At 38.5% G+C, this 23,991-nt stretch overlaps 1 protein-coding gene across 6 annotated transcripts in view; it reads left to right on the top strand.

The window, feature by feature from the left end:
* INPP4B (inositol polyphosphate-4-phosphatase type II B) overlaps window positions 1–23,991 on the top strand; it is a 497,007-nt gene that overhangs the window by 381,429 nt on the left and 91,587 nt on the right. The gene's annotated exons all lie outside the window — the stretch shown is intronic.

Raw genomic sequence — 23,991 nt, 5'->3', positions numbered from 1 at the left:
AATCTTTTCGCATATCCCGCAGCTCACTCAAGGATAGGGATCGAGTAATTATCTCTGGTTCTGCCTCTTCCTCCTGCTCTCGTGATGGCCCTGGTTCATCATCATCTCTTACTAAGCGAACTGATTTCTTTGTGTACTTCTTCTTCTGTATGGGGGCAACTGATACTGGCATGGGTTGGTTCCCTGGTTCAGTGGCAGTGGCTACCACGGGGGTTGCAGTAGCCGCAGTGTCTGTCGCAAGGATTGCAGTAGCCGCAGGGGCCGCCGCAGGGGCTGCCGCAGGGGCTGCCGCAGGGGCTGCAGCAGCCGCAGGGGCCGCCGCAGGGGCTGCCGCAGGGGCTGCAGCAGCCGCAGGGGCCGCCGCAGGGGCTGCAGCAGGGGCTGCAGCAGCCGCAGGGGCCGCCGCAGGTCTGGTTTCCATCTCTTCCCCTTGAGGGTGCTGCATAATTCTGAGCAGTGCCTGGTAGATACTGGCCAGGGCCCAGCACAGCGCGGTGAGTTGTGCCTCTCTAGAATAGCCACAGCATTTTCCCTTCAAATATTCTACCACTTTATCAGGGTCCTGTAATTGTTCAGGGGTGAAGTCCCAGACCATTGGAGGTGAGTAGTTCTCTAGGTACCTGCCCATGCTCTCCCACATGCCATGCCACCCCTGACTATCCAGCCTCGGAGCAGATCTCCGGGTGGTAGTCTTAAATAGTCGCTTAACCCAAAACAAGACCTGGAACGTATTCAGGAGACATAGCACTACGAACACGCTAGTTTGAGTATCCCAAGGATATTCAAAATTCTCAAAAGCTGTCATACCTGACCCGAAGGAGAAAAGGGAGGCAAAAGGGCTGGGGAAATTATTAACAAATTCTGAGAGACGGTGTCCAATGTACGGACAGGACAGCAAAACCGCATAAACACCCCAAAATAGCCGTCTGAACAGTGATGTTATCATATCATAAACAGATATCGCACAGGACAGCAGAATGATAATCCTCATCCCTGTTCCAGACATGGTAAACAGCATCGCAGGGAGTACATAAGCCATATAGGAATTTATGTAACACAGCCATGAGAACAAACCAAGCAACATGATGACCAGTGACTACTTACCTAATAAAATAAATGCATACAAAAAAAAACCCAAAACCGTTTTTTCCACGTTCTAGTTGGATTCTGTCGTTATCTCAACCCTTCGAGCCCCACGTTGGGCGCCAAAAGGACTGCCGTGGTTTAGCCTCAGATGGCAACAAAGAACCACGTGTCGCTCGCTCGTGCCTTCCAAACACAGGAAGAATCGTAAGAAAAGGCAAGACTCTTGGGTTGAGACAAAGGCAGTTTAACAGAACAGCAAAGGGAACAGGCAAACAACAACAACAACAACAACAACAACAACAACAACAACACGGATAGGGGAATATACAAACGCGATTACGGAACCGCCGCTCCCCCCGCCGCTCGCCGCTCGCCGGCCGGACCGGGGCCGCCCCAGCCCGCTTTTAAGCAGCAACTTCCTGCCCCCTCCCCCGGCAGCTCAGGGTGGGCGTGGCTCACATGGCATGGAATACCAGGAAAAGTTAACCCTATCCCCACCGGAACCAGGACACAGCCGCACCCAAAGAGTGGCTGTCAATGAGTCCATGTCCAAGTGGAGGCCAGTGACAAGTGGAGTCCCTCAAGGATCAGTACTGGGACCGCTCTTGTTTAACACCTTTGTCAGTGACATGGACAGTGGCATAGAGTGCAGCCTCAGCAAGTTTGCTGACGACACCAAGTTGTGTGGGGCGGCTGACACGCTGGAGGGAAGGGATGCCATCCAGAGGGACCTTGACAGGCTGGAGAGGTGGGCCCATGCCAACCTCATGAAGCTCAACAAGACCAAGTGCAAGGTCCTCCATCTGAGTCGGGGCAATCCCAAGCACCGATATAGGCTGGGCAGTGACTGGCTTGAGAGCAGCCCTGAAGAAAAGGACCTGGGGGTGCTGGTGGACGGGAGGCTCAACATGAGCCGTCAGTGTGCACTAGCAGCCCAGAAAGCCAATCGTATCCTGGGCTGCATGAGGAGAAGCGTGGCCAGCAGGTTGAGGGAGGTGATTCTCCCCCTCTACTCCACCCTCGTGAGACCCCACCTGGAGTACTGTGTCCAATTCTGGAGCCCCTACTACAAGAAAGATATCGACGTGCTGGAACGTGTCCAGAGAAGGGCCGTGAGGATGACCAGAGGGCTGGAGCACCTCTCCTATGAGGACAGACTGAGAGAGTTGGGGTTGTTCAGTCTGGAGAAAAGGCGGCTCCAGGGAGACCTTATAGTGGCCTACCAGTATCTTAAGGGCGCCTACAAGAAAGCTGGTGAGGGACTTTTTAGGATGCCGGGTAATGATAGGACCAGAGGGAATGGATTAAAACTAGAGACGGGTCGATTCAGACTGGACGTTAGGAAGAAGTTCTTCACCATGACAGTGGTGAGGCACAGGAACAGGTTGCCCAGAGGGGTGGTGGAAGCCCCATCCCTGGAAGTTTTTAAGGCCAGGCTGGATGGGGCTTTGAGCAACCTGATCTAGTGGGAGGTGTCCCTGCCCATGGCCGGGGGGTTGGAACTAGATGATCTTTAAGGTCCCTTCCAACCCTAACAATTCTATGATTCTATTGTGCTGTTTATTTTCCCTCTTGTGCAGTGGAGGTGGCCCAAGAGGTGCTGCCAAGTAGAGGGTTATTCATTTTACTTTTGTAGGATTGGTTTTCCCCCATTAACCTGCCTTGCTGCATTCTGTAAGATACTGTCTTGTGTTCTTACTGCGACTTACTTCCTCTGCCCTTTCTTGAAGGGAAAATGACATTGTTTCATGAAACTCTTAGGGTGGACATGGCTAAGCTTCATGCTTAGTTTGCTCTACTGAAGTATTAGAATATTTTTTGTGACCAAGGTTATTGTCTGTCTCGCTGTAATTTGTGTAATTTTAATCTGGTAGGTTGAAAATAATTAAAATATTTTTCTGGATAAGAGGACTGAAATCACTTTTTGGTGGTGCCTTTACAAGGCAACATTGCATACAGCAAAGTTTTGCCTTCTTATTACGTCACTCTGTGTGGTATAGCACATAACGTGCGCGCGCACACACACACACACACACAATTATAGTCAAAGACAATGTAGAAACATAGGAATCATTGCATTTCGTTTTGTCACAAGTTGCTGTTTTATACGTGACTTAACTGAATTTTAAAAAATGGCTTACAAACTTTACAAATATTTTTCCAATACAAGAAACAGTTTATTTCTGCGTCACTGTGGTTTCTGGTTGTTTTGCATGCTTTGATTGTCAATTAAAATGTAGTTAAAAGACCTGAGATCTTCATGTCCTGTAGGTTTGCCCTGTAGGATTACTCTCTTTAGATGAAGATACTTGTTTGTAGATGAAGATTCTAGTGAGGTAGAAGTGCTGGGAAAATTTGCTCACTTCATATAATGTGATAGAGCTACTGTTGGTTTTTCAGGGAGGATAATGAAACTTGAGTGTACTAGTATTTTTCAAATCAGACACTTTTTATCGCTTTCAGACAATGGGTATTCACTGGTAAGAGGGTGCTGAGAAAACATATAGCACAGTGGTCCAGAAAGGTATTTGTAGTTTTAGCTGATTTTCTTTAAATTATTTTTTGACAGAGGTATTTCAAATTCTATGTTTTCAGTCCCAAAGGCAATCATTCTTCCTGCTGTCATGAAGAATCTTCCTCCGTGCAGCATGATAGGGATAACAAAACTCATTTCAGTCTCAATTTAAGTTTAATTCCAAGGTAAAACTTAAAATGAGGTGGTAATGAACTTGAACTCACAGTTTTGATTATCTCCTGCATGCTTATACAAGCGCTTAGACACAGTACAGGTATTTTCCAGACATGGTTCTGTTCTGAGAGTGTTTGTCTCTTAAGCAGATTAAAAACTGAAATTTTCTGCTTTGCTTGCCGTTACAGTTACTATAGTAAGAACATTTGGAATTCAGCTCCTAGGTTTGAATAAGACCTACCTAAATACATACCCAAAAGAAGAAAATATAATCATTGTAACTATCATGATGTGATAATTCTAGCAAATAATGAGTTAGTAAGACAAAGAGACTGATCCTCTGAAACAGAGAATGATGAAACCAATTAAAACCATTTAGGAAGCAAAACTCAAAAACGTGTTTCACAATTCCAGCTGTGCAGTCCATTGGGTACTGTGGTGATAACAGCCACCATCTCCCTCAAAGTCCTTGAATTTGGACAAGTATGTCTTTTCGAAAGTACTGGTTTGTGCTACAGCTGTCTAGAAATTTGCCATCAGAGGTCTCTGGGGAGCCCTGTCCCATGTTCCGCTCTGAGCAGCCGCATCGCAAGCACGGAAGGGAATGCAGATCTTTAGAATGCTGTCATCGGTCCTTTCTGGCCAGTCTGTTCTTCACTAACAGTCCACGCAATTAGCTAAATTGAAAAGTATCCTCTGCCCGTGCATTTGGCTTTTCTAGGCACAGATGAGGTAACAAACCTCCCCAAATGTGCCTTTCTGCAGTGGGGACTTCACTGATCTCTATGATAAAATATAAACAGATGGAATAATGAGCCCACGCTGGGCTCGTAGAAGTCAAAAGACCTTTTCCCAGACAGGACCAACACCTGCTGTTACAGTGGGCTGATTTATGCAAATACCACCGCATTGTTATTACTGCATTACAAAATGCATTAAGCATCCAATTTCCTTTGTAAATGAAGCAATGTATTACCTCAGTAGCTACTTTTGAAGCTATCTGCACCTTAAAACACAGATGTTAAAACTAATGGAACTAAATGAACCCCCTCTGAATTGTAATCCTTGAATAGAGAAGTGTTTTTAGTAGGGGTTTTTTAATTATAAAGTTTATTAAATGAAATACACGTTACAATGGAGAGGAAAAAGTCAAGTGATCTTTTATGGCAAAAATAAAAACTCTAAACTTGCTATCCATACTCCATTGGGTATGAAATGCCAAAAGAGAAATAAAAAGACATTTAATCTTATTGCAAAGCTTAATGTTCTGTACCACATTGTAACATAGCCCAAAACAGACAATTGCTTGCTCATAAATCTTTCTTTTATTCACATTACAGAGAAAAATCAAGACTGTCCTTTAAAAATAGTCAGTAGTCAAAGTAAGCTTGAAAGTTTATGTTGTTAGCCATCGTGTTCAGCTGTATTTATGGTGGTGGAAAGAAAATCCAAGGCTTGTGTGGTTCATTTTGTAAGCGATGCAGTGGTAGCGCAAGTATGGGCTGGAGATCATAATGCTCTGTAAAGACTGGGGCAGGGGGAACATTAGGCAATTAACTGTTGGAGACATTTTTTCCAAAGCCCTTTGAATTCAGTGCAATGGTCATAATCAAGCTGTTTCTATCGTAGAACTTTAGATACCTATCGTATGAATATCTAGGTTAAGAATTCATGTTCCTGGTATGCCCCTTGGAGGATGGTTAACTACCTGATTTAGGTGCTCTGAATCATCCTGTCGATGTTCTGTAGACATATGGGAAGCCTGGGCTGTAAAATTTGGCACCTAAAGACTCACCAGTCTGGGTTAGGGAGTATATGATGTGTTGCCTTTTGAAGGATTTGGATCAGATCTTGGTAGTGTATTTTGTTGTTGTCGCAGTAAACAACTGAAGGTAAAATAAAGGTAGGAGGGCAAAACTTAGCATGGGGGAGATTTTGCTGGCATCTGCACACTACCAGTTGTGTTTTAAACATAAATTTGTCACTGGACAACGATTTATGTATTATCATGAGGGTCAGGGAAGCCAGAAGGGTTTTGCTGTTTTGGTTTTTTTTTAAAAAAAAAGTAGAAGAAATTACTAGTGCATTGTTAAATTGCTGTTTAACCTTCAGCCACTACAACATTTGTAATGCTTCCTTTGTTTATCTGCTTAGTTTATACAATAAAATAACTACTGCATATTTTGATATTTTGGGAGTAAAAGTCCACTTTTGTTAGTTTCCTGGCTTATATAGACAGCAGTAGCCATTAAGCAATGTACTTAAAGTGCCATTATCATAAATTGTTGTTTGTATGTATTTTTATATATTAACTTTTTAATTTGATAGCTCTTCTGGACACATAGTTACTTTAGCTTACAGAATTTTGGGAATGCTATGAATTCTGCAAATATTTAGCCATTTTAAGTAGACAGATGGGTAGAAGTTGTTTTTTCAAAACCTCTTCAGTAAATGTTGTTCTAACTTTTATACCACCGTGATCTGATATATTTATTTTTGAAAAAGAACTTATTTACAGCTAATATTCTTTAGTCAAAATATGCAGCTAATCATTTGAATGAATTGGAGGGAGAGAAAGCTTTCTAAGTAATCTCCTCTTTAGGGAAGTAAATGTTTAGTAGATAACTCTTCCCTTACCCTCAGATTGTCTATTACTACTTCAGTTGTTAATTATTCTGAACTCAAGAGAACATTATTGGGCCAGTGTAAAACTGTAATTTTTCTACTGAAATTTCCACTAGCTCAGAATAATTCCAGTTTAGGATGTATTATGGTGTTTTAAATTTTCTACAGTGTTCTGCAGGTATTTCATTACTATGTACCATACCTGTGAAAATGTCATTATTTTATGCACCAAATATTCAGTCTGCACTGATGTACATAGTCATCTGACAAGTGCAATTGCTGACCTGCAGTCACATGCCTTTAGCTTCGTTTGAATCTCGTATCTGCCATCCTTAAGTGTTCATGCAAGGAGCAAAACTGAACAAAAATAGTTTAGAACATTTCTGCTACATGTTTGCTTTATCCATGTTGTAAGAGAGTAGGAAGGATATTATTAACCTGGTGGGACATAGACTGTGCACGAGACAACTCTGCCCCCTGTGTATATTAATGAGAGAACAAGAGATGCCTGTAGCTTGGCAGTGATAATTTTTAAAAATTGCTTTCGTTGTTTAATTGCAGCTTTTGTGTTTTATTGATTGTATTTAAGCTGTCAGTAGCAGTGCATTAATAGCACATTACAGAATTTATTTCTAACTAACACAGAATTAAATCCTAATAAAATGAGACAAGCATGATTCCAGCATCCTTTCCATGTATTGGCTCTGGTGAGGTGATGTGAACCTGATTTAGTTTTTAGTAAAGGTTAATTGAGAGTAAAACTATGAGAATGGTTGAGATCTTTTTTTAAAAGAACATTGCATACCTGTCCATATATATTTGTGTTCATGGCAGAGGATAATTTAAGCAGTTTAAAAGTCTTGATCTCTGCCGTGTTCTTACCAGTGCAGTAAATGTATGCTGAAAAGGGAAATTGTTTAGTTATGAGAAGCCGGTAAATGCTGTGCAATGGCCACAGAAATGCAGTATTAGCCAAAAGACAAGGAGAGCAGCAGCCTGCTCAGGCTAGAGTAGATGGCTGCACTGTTTCATAGTTCATTGGCCATGAGCAAGCGCTAGAGAGGACTGTGAATGCTGACACATCTCACTGGGCCCGGAAAGGCAGTATCATTCACAGGGAGGTTAATGTGAGATATGTTACAAGATAATTGAAGGGCATTAGCATTTATTAGAAATTAAAAGGGAAGCAGAATTTCTTAAGGCCTGCCATGGTAACGGGCATTTGGGGAGGATGAAGTGTTTCCAATTAACAACCTACGTGCTTTCTGGCTGCACTGTAGATTTTTCTGTTTGACCACCTGGCCTCTGGCTCGCAGTTACTCAAGCCAAACACTTACGCATGTGAATAAGTGTTACAGTTTTTCTTAGTGATTAAAGAAAAACGTGACCAGAAACATAAGCAATACCAGGATTAAACATCTCTCAGACTTGACTGGGTTGAGAACTGTGTTCTTATAGAGTGTAAAAGAGGTGGTACTGAAATTGCCTCCAGCACACTCTCATTCAGTGTTGTGTTCTAGGGACACTGAAGTTATTTCAAGACAGGTTTTTTCTGGAAAATTGATGCAGTGTATATCTAAAGTAGGAGCACCATGAGATGCTGTCTTACTGATATGTTTCTTAAACTGTTTCCCTTCCAGCATGCAAAATAACCAGCATACACAATAGAGTAGAACACACTGTAGACTGAGATAACTCTCCACCATCTCAGTGAGGGAAGGTTTATACCCTCCTGCTACCTTCCATGTCCCATCCTGGAGAAGGAAAGAAGGAAATACTCAAATGTTGCTACTGGCTTGCCGCTTCTTCAGAAGAAAATAGTAATAGATTATAAGTGGATAAGTTTTCCACAAAATCTTGGATGTTTCCAATTTTATGTTACATGTTTTGGAATTTTCATAGTAGAACACCCTTTTTCCCCCAGTTATAAGCATTTTTTTAAAAGTATACATTCTGCTTGTTTGAAGGTGATGGCAATTACCACAATTAGTGGAAAGCCCCACTGCTGTACTGCTTTGCACTTCCACATGCAGCTTGCTGCGATGTGCTTGGGGACATTCATTCTTCACATATCTCTTATCTCAGAGACGCCAAAGCTGCAGGAATTGTCCGTTTTCTGTAGCTTTTCACAAGCTGCAGTTCCCAAGGCATTGTAGTGATAACTCTGGTGAGAATGCTTCCTCACTACTGATTGCACATTTTAGAGAATACAGTCTGCAATATAGAAAAAAATAATTTAAAAAAATAAATTATATGTATCTGATAGTTCAATCCAGGTCAAGAAGTAAATTGGCATTTTTTTTTTCATCTGTCAGTGACTTACCTCATCATTAAGTGATACTGCCAGTGTAGTGAGCTCTTCTTTTTCTGTTCAGGGAGTCCTGAACGTAGTTCTTCGAGCATATCTTGAGAGCTGCATCTTTGATCTTTGGCAAACTGTGAATTGCTGTGACTGCAACGAGCCAAACCATATCTTTCATTTCTTTGTAACAGTAGGGGAAAATGTAGCATTATTATAGAGAGCAAGATATTTGCTCGGAGTTTATAATTTGTTTGTTTACTCCTTGCTGCTAGTAAAGGCTTAGGGATGCAGGAGGTAAATACACTGCTTATTGAATCTTTAGTCTATAGTGATCTCAAATCTTCAAAAGGTCATTTTTTTCTGGAAGTTGTAGAAGCAAAACTGTATGGGTTTTCATCTCTTCACTCTCCCCATCAGTGCTTTGCTATTTTGCTTATAAAGTGATGGTCTATGCTAATATTCACTTTCCGAGATGATGAAGGGAGTTTGGAAGAGCACGTCTGAATTACTGAGAAACTGGCAGCAGCATTCCACATAAAAATTTCCTAACAAACATGAGTAGTGACAACAAAGAGAAAAAGCTTCTAAACAGCACATTTGTATATTTTACAAGATTTCAGCTTCAGTCCTTCTCCTTGTTACTTGGGGAAGAAAAGTACTGCTACTACAGGCTCCAAAAAACTTCGTCCATCTTCTAAATAGATGGTGTACCAAAACTAGTAAAGAGAAAACAGTCACATTCACTCTTGTAATTTCCAATAGAAAGAGTTTGTTCTTCGAAGTCTCTACATATTACCTATCACCAGAAAGGGCAACAAATGTTTTCAATGCACTTCATGAGAATTTCAGCCCAGCCTTGTCATTTGCTCTGAATGAAGTGGATGAAAAATATAGTGCATTTGGGATTCAAATAGGATGTTGCTTGCATTTTATAGAACTGTTTTAGTTATGACTAAAATCACCCCGTGAAAGAGAAGGGAAGGTGGTTTATTGATAGGACTGTTGGGGTGCAATCTCCAGACTGTTACAGTCTGCATCCCAGTTTATGCGCTTTTGGCTAGGTCGTCCTAAGTAGGGGAGCTTTCTTTGCTGTATTTAGTGCTCCTGGTACCAGCACTTGCGCACTAGCTAAAATCAGATTTAGGTGGACTTTTTTGTGATTGGAGAATCTACATGTGCACTAAACTCCCTATAAATACACCTACGTGCTGTGTGTGGCACTAGTGCTCAAAGAATGGCAGGGATCAGAACAGATTAGATCTCAAACTGTGTTTTAAAAAAAAAACAAACCAACAGTATCAGTATGCTGGTTGAAAGTAATGAATGAACTGGCATTATTTACTTGAAATGGAAGAGTAGTTTTCAGATCTTTCCTGGCATTTATTTTATGACTCACACATTGGTTAATCCCGTGAAGAGATTATGTGAATTGGTTTCATTAATCAGAAGCAGTCACATTCCTCCTTTTGTGTATCTCAAACCAAAGTTGCAGGTATAAAATGCTACGACAAAATATTCAAATTTATACTTACTGCTGTTCAACACCCTCCTTGCTTAAAATGACTCCAATTACAAGTGCAACATAGATTAAGTGATCCCCTGTTTACACCAACAGTTCTCTCTGACCTTAATTTTGTCATCCTACCCATAGATTTGAACATCTAGAAATTAATGTCAGATTTCAAGCATCATTCTTCACACATGACTGTTTAGTTGTACAGCAAACCTTTTCTACCTCTTAAATCAGCTTTTCCACTTGCCTTCACCATGGGGAAAAAAAGGCTAAAAAAAGCCTTTGCCAAAAGAAAAGGGATGATTCATGAAGATTTTTCATGGTCAACAGAAAGTATTTAAAACCTGATTAGACATATGGAAGAGAGAATTTACCATGGGTTTATGTTTCACTGTGCTATGTGAGCTGAATGTATAATCACATCCTTAGTAAAACTCCCTTGCTATGACAGAAACAGACTGGAAATAAGCGTGACTCACTAGCCAATTATACTAGTGCCATAACCTTATGGAAGGGAAATGTCTTGTGTGTTCAGAACTTACGTGAAGGATGTAGTCATCATGACTTCACACACGCTCAGATCACTAAGAAACCTGAGATTTGGCTTGTGGTTTGGTTGTTTTCCTGCACAAAGGTGTAGATCACAGTTGCTTTAATGTTAGCTGCACATTGGATTGAATTTCAAATCGTGCAAGAGATGTTTGTCAGGAAAGATTTTGCAGTCTTGTCCTGAGAATTTCCCATATATGTAATCCTAATACTTTATGGAAGAGTGTCTGGGAAGATTATTAGAACCAGTGTCTGTGAAGATTATTCGTATTTTTTGATAAAAAGAGAAGCCTTTGTCGAATCGATGTGTAATACTGCACAGCAGTATTGGTAAATAGTAGAATGAAACAGCAAATCCTTTGCTAGAGCATAATAGAGGTGAGAATCATGTTTCAAAAACCACTCAGCTGTCTTGACAGGTAAAAAAGAATCTCTTCCGCAAACCCATCACTTCTCAGTTCTGAAGCTAATCCCTCACACAGTTACCAGAATGATTTTGCAGGACTTGAAGCCTCAGCCCATGCTTGTAAATTAAAAACCACTGGGGAATGTTTCTAGGACATGATCTCAGTGATTTTATACAGAGAAATTATGAAATGTTTCTTGGTATGATTTTGGTGGATTTTTTAGCGCACTCCTAGGTGGTTCCTGGGCAGTTCGGGAGTTGGCACGACCAAAGGACTGTTCCCACGAGGTGGCCTCTGGTCAGCAAACTCTTTTGGCAGATAAGAGGACATAGGCATGTAACATGAACTTGGTTTTGCTTCTTGGCTGCAGTGGCAGGGAAGTGCTGTGGGTGGGTTCAAACTGCTAATGTAGGTGTCTTAAAAGCAGCAGTGAGGAAAATGGGTTGTTGTGATTCTAACTGAAATGTTTTGTTTATTTTTATTATATTTTCACTGTATGAATTTTGTCAGTGTTACTATTTTACCACATAGTTGCTCTTCAGTGTTGTGGGGAAAAAACATTCCTGCAGGTGTTTTCTATCAGTCACAAAGGAAAATATTAATTCTTCTGCAATCAGCAGAGATTTCTGAAGGCTGGGATTAACACTGATGAAGATGTATATTATCAAATAGCATATGTTTTGTGCATATTAGTTATAAAGCTTGAAGCTGCCTTTTCATCTGTTCTTCAGAGTTAATGGTATGTTAAAAGTAAACAGTAGGGGGTTTTCTCTTTGGTGAGTCAACAATTTTGGGACAGATTGAACCAAAGTGGAAATTTTTCTGTTTTTCAGATCTGTCTGAAATGCTGTCTAAGCAAACTAAAAATGTTTAACCTAGCATTTAATATTTCAGCACTTTCTCTTTAACTTTCTCTAACATAGGGCAATATTGAAACAAAAATTGTGTTCCTAAAGAAGTAGTCAAAATATTTATCTTAGACCCTCCCCTTCTTGGAATGAAACTGTCAGGTATGGACTGATGTCGTTTAACCTGTACTGTATTTTCAGGAAATTTATTATATGCCAAGCAATAATTGAGCTCTTTCTATATTCTCCGATTTTGGTAAATAACAAAACACCTAACTTGGGAACTATTTTTGTTGCTGTAATCATGTGAACAAACAAATAGTGCTCTGATGTTTTATCATTGCACACTAGTAAACAATAGATGAGCACATGCTTTTGTGCCCTTTTTCTGTTTTGGTTTTTGGTTTTGTTTTTTTTTTTTTAAAGTATGGATATTTTCCTAAATTTTATTTCAGATTTAACTTAATGTCTTCCTCTCAGACTGGGAACCCATAGTAACAGCAAAAAACCTGAATTACTGTATATTAACTATTTTTAAAGATCTAGGTGTCATGTCCTCATGACTACATCATGAATCTGCTGCTTGGTCAAACTCAGTGGACAAGCCTCATGTTATACGATGTGCTCTCCTCTTTATTGCCTAAATAATGGCATTAGGAAAGTAATGTGTTATAACCAAACAAGGGAGAGAAGAACGGAGTAGGGAAATAGAGGATGCTCACTAAAGCAAAAAGAATGGGGGAAAAATTTGCAGTACAAAAGGTAAAACAAAAAGAAGAAGGGGGTAGTGTGACAATTTGATAAACATATTAGATTGTTTGTATGGTTTGGTGTATGTTTAAATAGCAGCTGTCTCCAAATAACTGATTGAATTAATCAGCATAGGTAAATCTGAGACTGATCATCAATTTCAGTAATGCCAGTTGTTTGTTTTGAACCAGAGCAGAGATTATAGGATCATATAACCAGCAAAAATTGATTTCTAGCATCTTTTACTTTTTTAATATCATCAAGATTTGAGGAAAAATGTGTAATGTATTTGCAACAATATGCATCAGAAAAGGAATTATTGTAAAGATCGTTGATACACAGAAAATGTCTCTGATGGTTTCCTTCCTATATCTTCCATTTTGAAACAATGCAGAAACATTTTTTATTTTTTACAAATTGATGGAGGTTTTATTGTATCAACTTTATCTTTCAACATAAAAGGTTGTTGCCCAATATTCCTTTATATGTTTTATCTGAGTTCTGCTCTGATTCAGCAATCCTCCAGTGCTAGGCTGAGATCTATTTATTTCCCTCTCAATCACTTTTTGTTCTTCTAGATGTTACAGTGCAGCATCTTCATAATGGCCAGGAGATGTTCACAAGGATTCCATCTTTCCCCTTTGAAAAAGTTAAGGCTACCTTCTAGAACTGTAGCGCTGTGTGTTGAAATAAGTTGATTTTTCTCTGAAGCATTTCAGTGAATCACAGTAACATGTACAACGTAGAAATTACCTGCTTTCACTCCAAAAACTTTTTTTTTTAACAAAGCAAGCAGACAGTATTCTGTTTATAATCTTTGAGAGGGCTGAAAACACTCTTTAGAGAAGCTGCTTCTTAAAACATTAAGACTATTATGATAGTTTTAAATGAAAAGAACAGGTAAGTAAGCAAAATTGTGTAAGATTGAGAACTGTTAGCGATCCCTTCTATTTGAAGAAACGTCTGTGCTGCTATTGTTGGATGGGGTTAAAAAGAAGTATCTCACTTGTGCCATTTTTTCTGTGCTGGCACTGGGGTTTGACAAGAAAAACCCAGCAGGCCCAGAAACTGCTTGCTTGAGTCTGTCTGCAAAAAAAAAGGAGAATTCACTCCATGTGCTGTAAGACATGAATTCAGACTGAAGTCACTGATAGCACACGGGATCATTGTGTTGATAGAAGGCTGCCTATCTGTTCTACCTGAAGCACTGGTCTAGGACATTTCAGCATTTCCAGTATAATTAATAGCTGGAGTTGGAAAAGTTCTAACAAGAGAAGCATATATCCCAAAGTGTAAAAATGCATCTCATCCAAAAATCTTGCACAGGGGTGTCAGTGTGATTGATAATCAAAAGCCAGAGTGTGCCCTCGTATGTGTGCTTGACTTTATAAGGACTCTTGAGAGGCTTCTTTTTTCCTCACACCATTTTCGTTGTCTCTGCTCCACTGCTTAAGAGGTTCAAACAATTTATCATCTGAATTTAAAACCAACAGAAGATACCTGCTGTTTTGCCTTTGTCTCATTTGATAGGCATGCAGCATTATCCCAATAGGAGTTTAAGATGATAAAACACCATGTGAGATAGAAGGCAGGCTGAAACGGTTATATCATCATTAAACTTACAGCACCCTTGGCTGTTATGATGTATTTGTGCTATGTTGTAAGCCTCAAATGAACAATTCAAAAGTAAATGAATAAAAATAGTACCATAGGTTAGAGAGGTGTTCATTACCCCAGATGTTACAGATTTAGAAGCTTTCACTATTCCTCTTGAAATTGTGTGTGTGTGTAAAATAAAAACTTGCTGGATATTTTGGGCATCGTCTTCCTTTCCTTTAGTGTGAGTTCAGAGCTGTTAGAGTATGCTTTGTGATGGAGAGAACATCCAAAACTCTGGCTATACCTTCGCCCCATAATGGGGTCAGGTATCGCTCTGTTCTGGTTGTGCTGAGTGTCAGTCAGAAGCCAAATAAATCCAGATGACATGGCACCAGCTGGATTCATGCTGTTTGCAGTAAAACTTCTACAGGTTTTGATGAGCCAGGGGAAGCAGCGTTGTCACGCTGCTGACAGCTGGGTGCAGGGCCTCGCTTTGTTTAACTAGATACATTAGTCACTGCGGAGAACACTTTAAGATATGTTAGAAGACATTGTCACTGCAGTGGTTTGAAAAGTATTACCAGAGCTTAGCAAGGCATCTGACCGTGATCAAATATTCTTCTTAAATTGAAAGCATGTTTAGGTATTCTGCTCAGCCTGTTCTTAGGTAGCTAACAATGGCGTTGGATCCTCTTGCTCTATTTTGAGGATGTCTTATTGAATCATGCATAGAATGATGTGACTAATTTGTGGAACAGAAGTCCCTGTGCATCAGCTGTTCACTGTGGTTTTCCTGGGGGGAAGATAGGACTTTCTATGTTGAAAGACACTGATCATTCTTTTCAGCATATCAAAGAACAAATGTACTGTGGGCTTTTCTATTGAAAAAAAAAAAGAACAAATGGCTTTTATCTGTATTTCCGTCATTACATCTGAATAAATCTCACCGATACTAATGGGACTTGTAGGAACATAGATAAAAGACAGTCACACTGTCAATGAGATATGGAGCAAAACAGAACAAGGCACACCACAGAGGTAGGAGGGTTCATCCCTGTAGGGGCAACCTGCAAGCGTGGAACTCAGCCTGCTTAGAATTAACTATTGGCACGCAAAGCTAAGGCTCTCTGGAATGAAGTACCTAACAGCGGCTAATGCAGTGTCTGTGCAAGCTCACTGAATGCTGAATTGGATGGATCTTTTAGAGAAAAAAGAATTCAGTTTCTGCATCCACTCTGCCATAGGGGCACATAAGAAGTCTGTGATGGAAGACACCCATAAGGACAGTCCAAAAAGCACCTGGGCTCTGTGCCTGGGAAGGAATAGATGGGGACTGTGAGGGTTGAGCTACAGCTCTTGATTGTGGGCATAATTTGGGGGTAAGCTGAAACCAGCAGATTCACCTTGAAGAGTAGAAAAGGGGTGAGAGGACAGTGCAAAAGGTCAAAGAGGCAGACTTGTGGGATCCTGTAGAGATTAAGAAAGGAAAAACAGCAAGCAGCATGTTTTTAAAAGTATGTAGAAATATATGATAAAGGAGAAAATTAACAAAGAGCAATACAGTTAGTCCTCGCAACTGATCACAAATGGTAATGTTATCACTGTGAGCAGATGAGGAAGGAAACTCTGGGGGTGGACCCTAGGACAAAGGTGTTAACTGGAGTGGTCTGATACAGAACACAGAAATTATTTATTTCAGTGTAAATCACAGTGTTGACAATGCCAGCATGACCTACAGTTAGCTTTGTTCCTTGACAATTTCTGAGAGGATTTTGTCTAAAATAGTTTAGTTCTGTCCAAGTTGTATCCACAGACACTTGAAAACTGTAGACCAAAAGCAGCGGACACACTGACACCAGTAATTGCTTTGACCTAGATTCAAATATTAGGGATTTTATTTTTTATCTTTTATTTTTCTATTTAAAGTAGTATGGGTTGTCCTCTTTCTTAGTGTAACATACAGTTTGAATGTTCAAAGCAAAGAAACATTAACTTATGGAAGGCTTCTTTAAAAGGAAAATTGTGCAAGGTATGGTTTTGATCAGCCCCTTTGCTAGGATCCCACCTGTAAATGCAGTTCTTGCGCCTCTCTTGCTATTCAAACTCAAGAAACTCAACATTGTCTTTTAATGCTTGAGTCAGAAGGCAGGCTTTCTGTAAAATTAAGTGACTGCTGCTGTCTTTGATGTACCCTTCTCATTTTACCTGCGGCCGTGTGATATTACCTTCACTGTCTTACAGCCCCTTTATGGTCTGACAGCATTTTCTTTCTCGAAAAAACAGCATACCTGGGACATGTGCTTCTGAAAAAGCACTGTGTTGTAAACTCATATATTTGTATATTCTTAAGTCAACAGAGAAAAATGATGAGTTACCTTTCCATCCCAGAATATTCATAGTAAATAGAAAAATAAAAATCTTATCAGTCCTTACTGTCAAAGGAAGTCCATAAACAGTCCATACTCCTGAGTGTATGCAAATAAAATTACGTTCAGAGGGATTGAAGAGGTAAAGTTAAAGTATGCATAATTCTACTTGTTAGAGAAGTTACCAAGACTACAATAGAAGAGGCTGGCAGTGATTTGAAAGTATCCCTGCTGCTTTGGCAGGAAAACGACCGCACAGCTTACAGTGAATCAATAGAACTTCACTGTAAGCAGATCAGTTCCTAACCGAGTTGACTGAACAAACTACAAGATAACTTTCTTATGGGAATGTAGGTGTGAGCCTTTAAATACGAAGAACTGCTATTGACTTCAAAATTGAGTCGCCATCACTGATGAACTTCTGAAGAAGTCAATTTACCGTCATTTAAAACTATTTTAGAATAGTTGTTAAATATTTCAAATAAGGGCACGTGCTCTTTCTATTTCTGCCTATATATTTCCTAATAGATAGTGAAACAGGACTGAAAAGCTTCTGAACACCATGGAGACACTCTTTTGTCAGTGTTGCATTGTGATGCATTTGTGATTTTTTTTTCTTTGCTTCCTTAACTTTTTTTTTAAACTTCCTTATTTAATTTCTGTTCAGTGTGTATGTTCATTTTAGTGATACTGTAGTTCATCTCATAAGTTATTTAATTTTAACTTGTGAATACTACTCCGAGGCACCTAGCAGGCTTAATAACATGTTAGCCACCTAGTCATCGTGCTTCCCAGGTCAGCTGTAGAACACAATAAATCTATTGGAAGTACTTAGCATAAATCTATTTCATCAAAATGGCTATATACTTTCACTTTGTCAAAATACCTACGTGTTGGCTTTCTTTGCTGTTTAAATGCTGTTCTATTTGTTCCTAACTTCCCCTGTTTAACAGCAGACAAACCCAGGGAGCACTGAATGAATCGGATGATCCCGAAACAGGCTGTCTAACTGATAACAAGCCAACTTCTCGACACTTCTATCCTGTCGCCTTGCTGCTTGTCAGCTCACACTTGCTGGTTGTGTGGCTTATTTTAAGTCTTGCTTTGCTATTAGCCAAATATCAATAAACTTCACTTGTGTTCCTTTCTTTTCTACAAATAGCAACAAACTAACTTTAGAAAAAGGAATTATGCTGTAATATTTCTACAGTCTCAGACCCCAAGAATTCGTCTTTAAGATACAAATGTCTGAAATGTACTATGTTTTGTTATTTTTTTTCTGAACTCTAAGAAGTATACTATGCATTGAGTGAATTGATTTGCTCTTTCTGTTCATGATAAAGCTTTCCCACTGTAATTAGCTCAAAGAAAGCCCATTTACAATGCTGTCACTGTATACAAGAAGATGTGGAATCCTGAATGCTTGAACCCTCTTCCCAGAGTAATTAGTCTGACAAAAAAAAAAAAACAAAAAAAAAAACAATTTGCACAGCACAAACTAACCCCTAGATAAATATTACAGGGTGGTGGTTTGTGAGACTTAACTTTCATTGTGTTATTTTCATTGTTATTAGCTGATGGGATCTTTTTGTTTAACAAATGATTATTACTTTGCTACAACTAACCCTTTTCTGTCAAGTAACTAAATGGAATAGAGTAAGTTCTGGTTTGTAATGGAATTAACCTGTTTGTAATTGTTGCTTTAGTTGCTTTTGCTTTCAAGACACTTTTATATTCTTTTTAACAAAGTCCTGTTTATGTCTTGATGCACCACTTTGGCACTTGTGACTTTTGTACTGTATGTGAACAAACATCCTTCCTTTATAAAGCAGAGAGTTGGATTGGGCTGTTTGAAAAGCCATTCTCTCTTTTTTCTTTCCTTTTTTCATTGCAAAGCCGAACATACGGGAAATGAAGCAGAGATGAAACTTTTCCTTCACAGATCTCTATGGCCAGACTTAATAAAATGCCTTATTTCTAGAATACACATTTTTAGGGCAACGTGTACTCTCACACATATAGTAAACAATTTGAAAAAAGTATAAGAAGGTTTAAAAGGCAAATATATTTCTGGAATTAGAAGAAAATGTATCATTAAAGTATTTAATTTTTTTTTACTAAACTTTAAACCTCAAGGGCAAATATATTAGGGGGAAAAAAATCTTATCACCTATTTCTGAGGGCAATAACTGTACTGGGCCTGGCCTTGGATTTAATTTTGTAAGATGTATCATCACTTGTGGAAAACAAAAATGTAGAGCTGAATCTTTGTTATTTTTACTTCAACTGTTGCTGAAACTCTGCAATGAACAAATAAAGCATATTTATTTATTCTGTGTTTCATGAAGTTGTACTTTTTCCCCCTTTCACTAGAGAAGGATGCCGCATAGAGAATGTACTGAAGAATGTCAAATGCAGAAAGTATGCATTCAACATGATACAGCTGATGGCTTTCCCAAAGTACTACAGACCTCCAGAAGGGACATATGGAAAAGCTGACACCTAAGTTTAACAAAAACGTAATCAGGAACATACATCACGCTAATTAGTGAATATAAAAATCGCTGTTTATGACTTATTAATTGGGAATGTGTAACCAGTTGAGGTGTTATTTTTATCAGGTTTTTATTTTACATTAAAATAACTCCAATTAGTCGTTATGAAATAAAATATCATGAAAAAGCAGTGGACTGAATAGTCTCAAAACCAAATATATTCAACTTTTCTTTGTGAAGCTGATGCTTAGTATGACTCATAAGCCAGCTGGAATTAGTTTTTTGGGTCGTTTGATCAAAGATTAAAAAGGGAAATGTCATTTGCTATAGGAACTGAGGTTAGCAATCTGGAAGGTGGCATTCTGACTCTGAACCAGAACCTGAGATTTGATTTAAGGGGTCTTTACTGCTGGAAATAGGGATTTCTGGAACCAGCACAGCACCAAGGTCTTGATCACTAATAATTAAATCCTTCACAGAAGTGTTTATGAAAGGTGCTAATGTTAATACCTGGGCTAAATATAATTTTGTTAATTACATTTAGCTACTTTACATAAGCATGGTAACTTCATAATATGTTTTCAGTAATTACAGCCGTAATTTCAGTAATTCCATTCTGATTTCTTGCAGTTCATTTGGATGTATCACTCTTTGCTTTCTGTACCACAGCCAAATACCATTTATTTCACTTTCACATAGATCACGTTGAAATCAGGGGGATTAATTCTTCAAGTAAGGTGACCTGAATTTGGTCTGTCATGTTCCTGTTTACTGTAAACCCTTAAAACTAAATTTTCTTTAGTGGTAGGGAAAATGAGTTGTATATCCAAGACTTAATGTATCTTTAGGCTATAAAAACATGTATGTTTTTACAAAGCCTAAGATAAATGTTATGAGTAACTTGCTGTATTAGGACTAGTTATCCACTGCAGCTGATTTATATCAAATTTATAATGCTGCATGTAGACCCTCTAGGATGAAGAACTGTCAGCTTTTAAAATGAATGTCAATGCTTCTGCCAGCTTGTGTTAGTCCTGAAATTTTGCCTTGCAAAGAACATGTGTTTTCTAATTGTATCTATTTATTGCTGCCTTCTGCCTGCCAGACAGAAATACAATTAAAAAAACCCTAAATATTCACTCTTTACTGACCTTTATGTAATGCATTCATTTTGAGGAAAAAATAGCTAGAGCAGAAGTGTGAGAATTTTATCCTAATGACACTGCACGGGGAATTTGACCATTTGTAGAAAATTGTAATTGCCATGGATAAAGAAGTTAATGTTTGCTTGCTCCTATGGAAGTCAAAGAAATCTTGATGCACCGCTGAGTTATAATTTATTCTTTTTAATCCATTAATGCCCATTACTGGGTATAAATATGTAACTACTAGTAAAATAATAGTAAAATTACTAAAAGAGCCTGATTCTGCAAACTCTGATTGGGCGATTACGCAGAAATTATCTGTCCTGTGAATGAAATTAAACCATCTTGTATATTTGCAAGATCAGGCTTTGGGGCTAGTAGGAGAACATCAGGGAGAGATCTTTGTTCCAATATTCATTGACTTCAGTGAAGCCAGGAATTCACGTATACAATGTAGTTACCTAACTAATTGGGAGGTTTTTTCCAAAGTAAAGTAGGTCCTTTAAATAGCGTTTTGGTGCATGTGTTGTATATTTCTATTATATAATGTGCCAACATGAATGACTTCTTTGTTCTTCTGGAATGTATTCAACAACAGAAGTCAGAAGAGTTGGCATTGCATCACAGATAAGCTCAGGCAGATGAGAATATAATGCCTTGATTTTTTTTCCTGTTGTGTAGAAATGGACACTACTCATTGGGTGGGGGGACGTGTGCATAAATTTGTGTTTGGGTCTTCAACTAAAACGTAGCTGATCTGTAAAAAACTTTTTTTGTGGATTTATGTAGCATAAATGTTCTTAGCAAAGTAATGTTTTGTTCTGTCAGACTGCTGCAGTAGCCCTCACTATCTGCCATGTTTTATTATTAGCTTAAAAAGCCCTACATGTACGGTTTAGAAATAGTCATAAATTCCTCATGTACCTGTGTAATAATCCCACAGATGTACAATAGAGAATGCTGGCCTTCCTACAGTAATTCTGAAACAATCTGGAAAAGTCTATGTGGGGATGGTATTCACTGGTGGGTATTATAGATTCTTGTAGTTCTTTATCTTAGTCCCATAGGCATTCTGTCAAGTTCAAAATACGAAATTCTATAGATTTTCTTATCATCAGGAAAACAGTCTTTCAAGATCTCACCTCAGCATTTTAATCCCACTTGGATTCTAAATTGCTGTTGTCACTGTCATGTTACTTTTGTATTGAAGATGTTTTCTACACTGAAGCCACATTTTTGGAGGAGAGAAAAAAAAAAAAGGCATTGGATTACTGTCCTTTTTGTTTTAACAGCCACTCCCAGTATGTTCTTGTGAAATTAAATGATCTGTTATTTATTAAAGATAATTAAGAAAGAAAAGCAAAACCCACATCAGTGTGCTGCAGTGAAACTTCATTGAGCTTGGGCCATTACAGCAGACTAGTCTGGGTTTTGTGCTCAATAAGGCTGAACTTTTTCAAGCCAATGTTTTGATTGGAACATCATTCTGTAGGTCATGAGACCCTTGTAAAACCCGCTGACGCAGTTCCAATTTTCCTAGAAGAGCCTTGTTGCTTCAGTACTGAAACAGGCTCAGATGTTTCCTTGTTTGGTCATTGCCTGCTGTGGGCTACTGCAGTTCATACAGGCAAAGGTTGTGTTGTCAAAGCTGAGTTGTCAGCTAAGCATGGATTCAAAATTAGTGGTTTTTCTGGTTGGTCTTTTATGAAGAAACAAAGGGGGTTTTGCTGCAGGTTGGTAGTTATGTTACTTGGAGTACATTTACTCTTTGTAGGAGCTGCTTCAAGCCCTGTGCATTGTTTGAATGCCTAACAGAGAAGTCTAATCGTGAGGTCGTGCACATATCGTTATAGTTCACTGTGAATATCAGAGGAGTAAAATTAAGCAAATGAATTTTTATGAGCAATCTACACCATTTGTTTTGCAAAGCGTTAAAGGAAATATACTGATCTTGGTGGTGGATTCACAGAAGATGGTTCCATATCTGCTCTCTTAAAACTTTTGTAAGGTGTAAAATAATCTGCTTTGAGGGGAGAGCAGTTCTCAAGGGCTAGAAGATGAACATTCAAAAATGTATCTGGCATCTAAAGCCAAATCCGGTCCTACTCACCGAATATATTATTTGTAGAAATAAGGTCATCAGGATCTGCCTTGAGGAATCCTGACATAAGGGCTTCTAGCTTTGAATATCTGTACAGTGCATTACACACTTATATGGGGAGGGGTGTACCACAGACTAGTGTCTAAATAAAGAGCTAGTATAAAATGTCAAAAAAATAAGGAAAGGAAAGTTAAAATCATTTTTTCTCAGAGATGATTGTAGTACTGTTATAATACATAACATGTGTAGGCCTGACATTATTAAGCAGGCAGGTCTTTTTTTCTGAAGTCTTCTTTGAGGGAATTTAAAATATGTTCTTGTTAATGTTTATACTTCGGCTTTTATGGAGCAATTAGGAAACAGACATTTTAATTATGTTATCTGATTATTTTTTTTTTGTCCATGTGGAGTTGTGTATTTTGTTGGAATACGAGCAATTTATGTGTTATAAAGAACAAATAATCTAGGAGGACAGCAGAAACAAAATGTTAACTGAGAAAGAGCCTTAATGAAGTCCTTTGCAATGTTAATTTTTGTACTGTCTGAATTTTGGCATTATATAACTGAAATAAGGAAATTAAAAAACACTTCCTGTGTCTAAGTCAATCAGTCCTGATGAAAATTCACTTATTTGAGGTGACGTAAAATGTAATGGTATTCTAAATCATCGCTAGTAATTTAAGTGTAAAGAAGTGCAACGTACCATTTTGAAGTCCACTGTATAATATGCCTATTATGAGCTTCAGAAAATAAGCTTATTTTTATTTCTACTTTAAACACAAGTTCCAGGAAATCCTATGGTCCACTTAGAAAAAGCTGAAAATGCACCGAACATCAACTGTTGTAATAAAGAAATCGCATTAAAAACTATGCAGCAAAATTACTTGCGTATGTAATCAATTAACAATCTACAACATATATTGTGTCAGTTGGCTATGTTGTAAACTGGAAACCATTGGTATCTATATTTATGCTTTTTTTTATTGTAAAGAAGTGTGCTGTACAGGCAATGCCATGAGACATGAATTTGCATCTTGCTTTTCACATATTTGCAGCTTAAAAGCAGATGTTTACAATCAAAGTGCTTAAATTGCACATTTAAAAAAAAATCATACAAATTCTTCTTTAAAGAAAAAAAAGAAAATTCCCAGACTTCAGTCTCTAGAACATTGGGGTTTTTTCCTTGGTCACGTAACACATTGATTGTTGTGTTGCCAGAGCATTCAGCTTACACTCTGCAGCACTCAAACATTTATTTGCCTTTTCTCTCATAGCATTTACTGAATAAGTAATGTAACAACGATGACTTTCAGCACAATACTCATGATCCAAGATTAAAACCTTGCATTTGCTCAAATAAATGTGAAACTTAATACTTCTGAATAAATAAAAATAGAAGACACTTGTGAACTAATGTAATCGTATTCCAAAGAGATGAAACATAAAGCCTGGGGTTTGTGTGCTGACAGGGAGAAAGAGTTATGGTAGAAATCTGACTGTGATAATAGAGCGCCCT

Source organism: Rissa tridactyla, chromosome 5, assembly GCF_028500815.1.
Source record: "Rissa tridactyla isolate bRisTri1 chromosome 5, bRisTri1.patW.cur.20221130, whole genome shotgun sequence".
Taxonomy (NCBI): Eukaryota; Metazoa; Chordata; class Aves; order Charadriiformes; family Laridae; genus Rissa; species Rissa tridactyla.
This window is presented reverse-complemented; position numbering and strand designations above follow the sequence as displayed.